Source organism: Lampris incognitus, chromosome 12 (assembly GCF_029633865.1).
Source record: "Lampris incognitus isolate fLamInc1 chromosome 12, fLamInc1.hap2, whole genome shotgun sequence".
NCBI lineage: Eukaryota > Metazoa > Chordata > Actinopteri > Lampriformes > Lampridae > Lampris > Lampris incognitus.
The window spans coordinates 17111886-17119567 of NC_079222.1; positions in this window are offsets into that span (position 1 = coordinate 17111886).

The window sequence follows — 7682 nt, forward strand, 5'->3', positions numbered from 1 at the left end:
CTAGTAAAGTTCTCAACTTCTTCTTACCCCTTTTGAACATGATTGCTCTCATTTGAATTGCTTATCATTTGAGCTGCCAGGAAGTGATTTTTGCAAAGGCATACTTTTTTCATGTCAAGATCAAGAGCTTATGCCATGAGTTCCAGAAGGGAAAAAAACGGTTTAATGTCCGGAGATAGCTCTGTAATTAATTTGTTATATTGACAATATTAGAAAATAAATAATACCAACAATGTCTGCTGTTGGACTGAATAAGTTGCCATAAATTACACAATCTTGAGGGAGAGCAGCTCTGTTTTATATTGAAAGGATGAATCCTTCTCTTGACAGGCTGCCATGTCGTTGATATACTATTTAGGCTGACTCGATGGTTATGTTTCACTGGGATCAGGGAATAACTGCTAAAACAACTCACCTCTGCTGCACCAGGTGCCGCTGAATATATAAGTTAACAGTGAAAATGAGCATTTTAAGGCTATCCAGCCCAGATTCTGAATAAGGTCTGGCTGCAGAACCGCAGACAGTCTAGTGAGAGACCTCAGCAAACACAGGCTACCGAGACGCTGCAGGATATAAGCCCCAAAAGTTAACTATTTCATTATACCAAATTAAAAATAGTCTATTTATTATAATGATTGTTGCTTAATAATTGCAAATATATATGGCGTTCTGTCAGTTTGCACATTGCTATGATCTGTTGAATTCTTCGTTGTGCTGCAGTGCAGGAGGATTTCAAATTGACTAAACAAGGTTCAAAACTGAGAAGACTACAGCACAATCAAACAATCAGGCTCGGAGAATGTCAAATTTGCATTTATAATAATGTGTCCCACCTATCAGCTTCTTCAAACCACGAATTTAAAGATCAAAATTAAACAACGTTGTCACACCTTGAAGCCTCTGTGTGTTGCGTGCATGTAGTAATAATAATAATGATAATAAACCATTTATATAGCACTTGTCTAAACAAGGTTACAAAGGGCCTCACAGAACAGGATAAAATTATTAAAAAAATGACACGTACAAAAAAATGTGGAAGAGAATAACATAAAAAAGCACTTGCAAATAAAACCATAAAATAAGAGCAAAAGGGAGGAAAGCAATTTGTTAATCAAAGCAGTTACAAAAACAAGTAAGAGTAAAAATAAAAACAGTATAGATAAATGAAAACAAATATCAAAAATGTATAAAAGCTCCCATAAAAAGGAACGTTTCGAGATGAGATTGAAAAGATGAGGGAGACTTGGTTTGTCTTAGTTAAACAGGAAGAGTTCGATAGTGTGGGGGCTCCAACAGGAAAAGCGTGATCACCTTTCTTTCTTTTTTTGCCCCCCCCCCTTTTTTTCTCCGCAGTTGTATCCGGCCAATTACCCTACTCTTCCGAGCTGTCACGGTGGCTACTTCATCCCCTCTGCCGAGACGCCTCCTCCGATACATGTGGAGTCGCCAGCCACTTCTTTTCACCTGACAGTGAGGAGTTTCACCAGGGGGATGGAGAGCGTTGGAGGATCACGCTATTCCCCAGGCGCCACGACCGACCAGAGGAGGCGCTAGTGCAGCGACCAGGACACATACCCACATCCGGCCTCCCACCCGCAGATACGGCCAATTGTGTCTGTAGGGACGCCCGACCGAGGTAACACGAGGATTCGAACCGGCGATCCCTGTGCTGGTAGGCAATGAAATAGACTGCCACGCCACCTGGACGCCCCTGGTCACCCTTTGTGACAAACCGAGACCTGGGAATAACCAGCAGGGCTCCATCTGCAGATCGTAGTGTCGAGAGGGCGTATACCAGGTCAATAAATTGGAAGCGTTAGTAGGAGCAAGACTGTTTAAGGCCTTAAAAGTGAGCAGTATATTTTTAAAATCAATCCAAACTATAAAAGGGAGCCAGTTTAGGGAGATAAGCACAGGGGTGATATGGTCATACCTTTTCGTCCCGGTAATGAGCTGAGCAGCAGCTTTGTGTACCAACTGCAGGTGGTGGAGGGAGCCCTTGCTGATACCAGAATGAAGTGCTTAGCAATAATCAAGCCGAGAATAGAGATAAGCAGGTACAACTTTTTTTGCAGATCGGCAATTGGTAATAATGACCACATAACCAACTGGCTAGTGAAACCGGTTCAAAATTATCTGCAGTATGCAAAAAGTGCACATGCGTCATTCTCTCGCCCCTTTTGAATCGCTAAATTTGGAGATACAAGGTTTTTGTCCAGCAGCAGTAATATTTTGTCATCTCTCTCATTCATGATCAGAGTGGCCTACTTTATTTATTTGTGCAGACCCCTCTTCTTAGTCATATAGAGTCAAACCAAGTGGAGTACATAGCTAACACTGCATTTGACTGTTTTGTAATGTATTCATAAATTTGCTGAAAAAACGTATGCTTCAATTAAAAAGATGGCATGACATTTTGTTATTAACGTCACAGTGAAAACAAGGATACTAGTCTAGGGCATTAAATAAAAGATACTAGTTTAAGAAATGTACTCTTACCACCTATAGCTTCACCTATGACCTCCAGCTCCACCATCACATGACCCGCTGAGCGACTTTACCACAGCTCCAAGTGGTCTGAAGTCAAACAAGGTTCAGCATTATTCACTGTATCCTACCTGGGATGGACACTTTTCTCAGAGTCTGGTTTAGAGCCAGTCTGGCAAGAACTTTCTCAGCAAGAGATCTTGGTGTCCATCTGGATGCTATGACCATGTATAACCTACTGGAACTATGTCAGCACTTACTCACTATACTAAGGATTTGGTGGACAACCTGTCCCATGAACTGTCTCTTTTGACAGCTGGGCCTCTATCTGGCATGAAAATAGCCCCCCCCCAACATGGTGTCAAAAAATGCAGTTCCACATTAAAGACCCCACTGTCTGATGGTCTGTCAATACTCTCGTTATCAAAGGGGTTTAATAGGTGTATGTGTATTTGTCTGTGTTTTAGTTTAGATATGGTCAGTTAGATCTTTCTGCTTTTGAGACCAGTACTCTGAAACAAATACCTAAGTGGAAACCTAAAATGTGGTATAGTTGTATTTTATTATTATTATCATTTTGTGCTAAACACAACTCTGTAGTGTAATTGCCACTAGATACATGTGAAGCCTCTTGGGGTAAGGCCACATACAAAATAAACCCAGCAGCCACAGTAATCTTTATGATTTGAATATAATGATAATAAGAAAAACAAATGTGTTTTATTTTTTACTTACTGAACAAAACCCTTGCCAGAACAACTGCAGTATTTAAAACCCTAAACATTACAAGAAGACCATGTGCTAATGGGCCATATATGCACTGTGTGTGTGTGTGTGTGTGTGTGTGTGTGTGTGTGTGTGTGTGTGTGTGTGTGTGTGTGTGTGTGTGTGTGTGTGTGTGTGTGTGTGTGTGTGTGTGTGTGTGTGTGTGTGTGTGGTGTCTATGATACCTTCCTAACAAGTATTTCACTGGACACACATGCATGGTACAGGATGTAGCCAAGGCTAATGATATGCAGACCAGCAGGAGCTGGTAGCCATCGAACAACTTGCTAAAAGCAGACCCAAACCAAGCCTTCCACCAACAGGTTTAGGAACAGGTGCTACAGAGGATGAAGGAGTTGCATGATAGTGGGATACTACAGATGGGAATAGAAATGGACTTTTAAAGTCTCCTGGTCCGAGCAGTGATAAACCATGTGTGATTCTGTCAGTGTGCAGTATCCAGGTAACCTCTTGTGCTTGGTAGAGTCCCCTTGCCGCAAGTCTCTAGTGAAAGGGAAACTGGAGTACATCCTTAGCAGTTGCCCAAAAGGTGGAATGAAGAATGCTCTTGTTAGAACCACAATTAGATGCTGAAGTCTGTAGAAAAGACTTTCTGCGAGGTATTACTGGAGGTATGAAACAAGGAAGTAGCTGCCCCTGCAACTGAGCTGGGCTTACTACAAACATATCAAGAATAATGGCATTAGTGTGCAAGTTCTTTTAACTTGGGTAATAGAGGTAGCATCATACAGAGCAGACGGTTAACTTCACCATAAGGAAGCGGAAGCGTCAACCGTTGTGTTAAGACCGAATTGGGTAAAGACCTGCGAGTCTACCTGTATGAGTCCACCGAGCAAGGACACTGACTGGTAATGCCCTTTTCTACTATTTTCCATCTTTGCCAGCCTCACCCATGCTGTGCTACAAAGACATCCCTGTCATTCACAGTTATTGAAAAAATCACACCTGTTGAAGTCAATGCAACCCTGAGAACCTCTATTCACTCAGGAAAGCCTCCTCTACTCACTCCTCCTTTACATTTGGCTTATGGAATTGCCAATTGGCTGTAAATAAAGAAGAATTTATCCAAGCACTTGCTAATCTGTCAGACATTCAGATACTAGCCCTGACCGAAACCTGGGTACGTCCAGAAAACACTGCCACACTGGCCGCACTTTCTGTTGCCTCTGCTTTCTCACACACACCCCATTCTGCTGGGCATGGAGGAGGTACGGGTGTCCTCATTTCCAAAGCCTGGAAATTCACTAAACTTTCTCCGCTCAGCAACAACTCCTTCTCTTAATACCAAGCAAACATGGTTACTGCTCCTGTTAAACTATTTGTTGTTGTCATATACCGCCCACCAAGGTGTCAACTGGGGAAATTTGTAGTCGAACTAGACATGTTACTCTCAGCCATTCCTGGTGTAAAACCAGAGTCCACTGACCTCAGTGACTATCAGTGTCTCCTAGCATCATTCTCCTCCAGCTTAAAAACAGCTAAGACCACTTACTATCAGAACAAGATCTGTGGTGCCACTGATGTTCGAGAAATGTTTTTTGCTTTTAGCTCACTCCTCAATCCACCTCCTCCTCTGACCTCCACTCTGCTCACTCCTGACATGTTTGCCTCATACTTTACTGGTAAGATTTCTGCCATCAGTAACCAGTTCTCTGAGCCTGACCATCTCAGTCTGCCCCTGCCAGCTAACAGTGCCTCATTCACCCCATTCTCCCCCCTGATTGAGGAGAAAGTCTCCAAGCTTCTGCTGGACTCTCATCCCACTACCTGTCTGCTGGACCTGATACCATCCAACCTCCTATAGACCATTTCCCGCGCAGTGAATCCCGCAGTCACACACATCATCAACACCTCACTTACAATGGGTGTGTTCCCCACAGCATTTAAGCAAGCTCAGGTCACCCCGCTGCTCAAAAAACCTACACTCAACCCAGCCCGGGTTGAAAACTACAAACTTCACTTCTACTCTTTCTATCAAAAATACTTGAGTGCATGGTCTTTAACCAAGTTCCTGAATTCTTTTCTGAGAACAATCTGTATGATCCGAATCAGTCCGACTTTAAGCGGAGGTCACTCTAGCAAGACTGCACCCCTGTCAGTAATAGAATCATTGCATTTGGGTAGAGCTGGTGGTCAGTCCTCAGTTTTATTGCTGCTAGACCTGTCAGCTACCTTTGACTGGGTTAACCACCAAATCCCGCTCTCCACACCCACTGATCTCGGATCTGCCCTCCACTGGTTCATGTCCTACCTCTCAGGGAGCTCTTTTAGAGTATCTTGGAAGGGAGAACTGTCCAAACTGCATGACTTATCCACAGGGGTACCTCAAGGGTCAGTGCTCAGTCCCCTGCTCTTCTCAATATACACCACCTCACTTGGTGCAATCATCTGCGCCCATGGTTTCTCATACCATTGCTATGCTGATGATACCCAGCTCTTCATATCATTCCCGCCAGATGACCTTACAGTCTCAGCACGGATAACGTCATGCCTTGCTGATATCTCTGCGTGGATGAAAGAATGCCACTTTCAGCTTAACCTATCTAAGACTGAGCTCATTGTCAACCCAGCCAGTCCCTCCCTACAACAACAGATCAATATCCAGCTCGGATCAACCCAACTCATGCCCACAAAGTCTGCTCGAAACCTGGGTGTCATGATTGATGACTAACTAACCTTTAAGGTTCACGTGACCTCGATTGCTCGGTCATACCAATTTGCCCTGTACAACATCAGGAAATTAGGCCCTACCTGTCTTAGCATGCAGCACAACTCCTGGTACAGCCTCTTGTAATATTACGCATTGACTACTGCAACTCCTTACTGGCAGGTCTCCTTGCATGCACTTTCAAACCTCTACAAATGATCCAGAATGCGGCGGCGCGTGTGGTCTTCAATCAACCCAAAACAGCACAATTCACTCCGCTGTTCATATCCCTCCGCTGGCTCACAGTTACTGCCTGCATCAAATTCAAAATCTTAATGCTCGCTTACAAAACAGCAACTAAAACAGCTCTCACCTACCTGAACTCCCTCATTCAGGTCTACACTCAGTCCCGCTCTGATGAAAGGCACTTGGCACTTTCGCCATAATGGGGCCCTAAGTCACCAGCCAGACTCTTCTCATCTGTGGTTCCCCGGCGGTGGAACGAGTTACCAATCTCCATTCGATCCGCTGAGTCCCTCGCCATTTTAAGAAGAAGCAAAAGACCCAGCTCTTTCTCTAACACCCCCACACCTGATGGTATTAATATATATATATATATATATATATATATATATATATATATATATATATATATATATATAAATGAGAAAAAAATCGCTTTTATGCACCCTATGCATTGCCTTTGTGCACTACCTGTAGACACCTATGTGTTATCGGACTTGAGCCTAATTTTTTGGCACTTACTTGCGTTGTCGCCTTCTGACCTCGCTTGCCTTGTATCAAATCTCAGCTGTATGTCGCTTTGGATAAAAGCGTCTGCTGAATGAAATTGTAACATTGTAAATATGTTTAATTTTGGCCTATATCGAAGCCTACCCTATGCTCGAACTTCACACACACATTCACACACACACACACCTAGTGTTCTCTTTGGGACACTAATTTCCACTTTTTTTCCTGCAGTAATAAAATAAATGAGACCAACAGCCATGGCAGGGGCCACAGTCCCGACATATTGGAAATCAGGAATTAGAATCATGTCCATTTTTGATGTATTTTAAACGCCAGCTTTTCTCCCACTGTTGTTATGCTCCCTTCAAATATAGGCAAGGATCTATTGCAAAATAAAGAGCTATCATCCTTCTCCTATTGTCTGAGGTTGCCATGGAGACAGATATAATTCAGTTCTTGATGTTTCTCATAGAAAAGTCTGCGTAGATATTTTCATCTGCATCCCTAGCGACACTTGACATTGTCCGTGCTATTTGTAAAAAAGCAAGTCACCATAGCGACACTAACCATCCAGGCTGTGTCATAGATCATGTGCCCAATGTGAGTATGCTCCCTCGTCGTGTGTGAATTTTAGAAATCCACATAAACACAACATTTATTTGATCATTTACGAACGTAAAATTGCACATTATCTTTGTTTAATGTGGCTATATTTTTTTTCATAAACTTAACTCAGACGTGCACAAACATCCTCTAAGGGTTGTAATTTATTTATTTATTTTACTGTATTTGGCCAAGTAGATGTTCGAAGGAGCTAAGATGAACATTGCGTCTGTTACAGTATAAAAAAAAGTGCATACAAGATTGATAATGCACATTTATGAGGGGGAATTCAACATCAGCGCAATGGGACTCAGAAAACTTTTTCAAATACTTAACCCCACTCAATCAAAACATGTCGGACCTTCCTAAGACGCCAGAATGGATCGAGGCATGCAGAAGCCTGCAC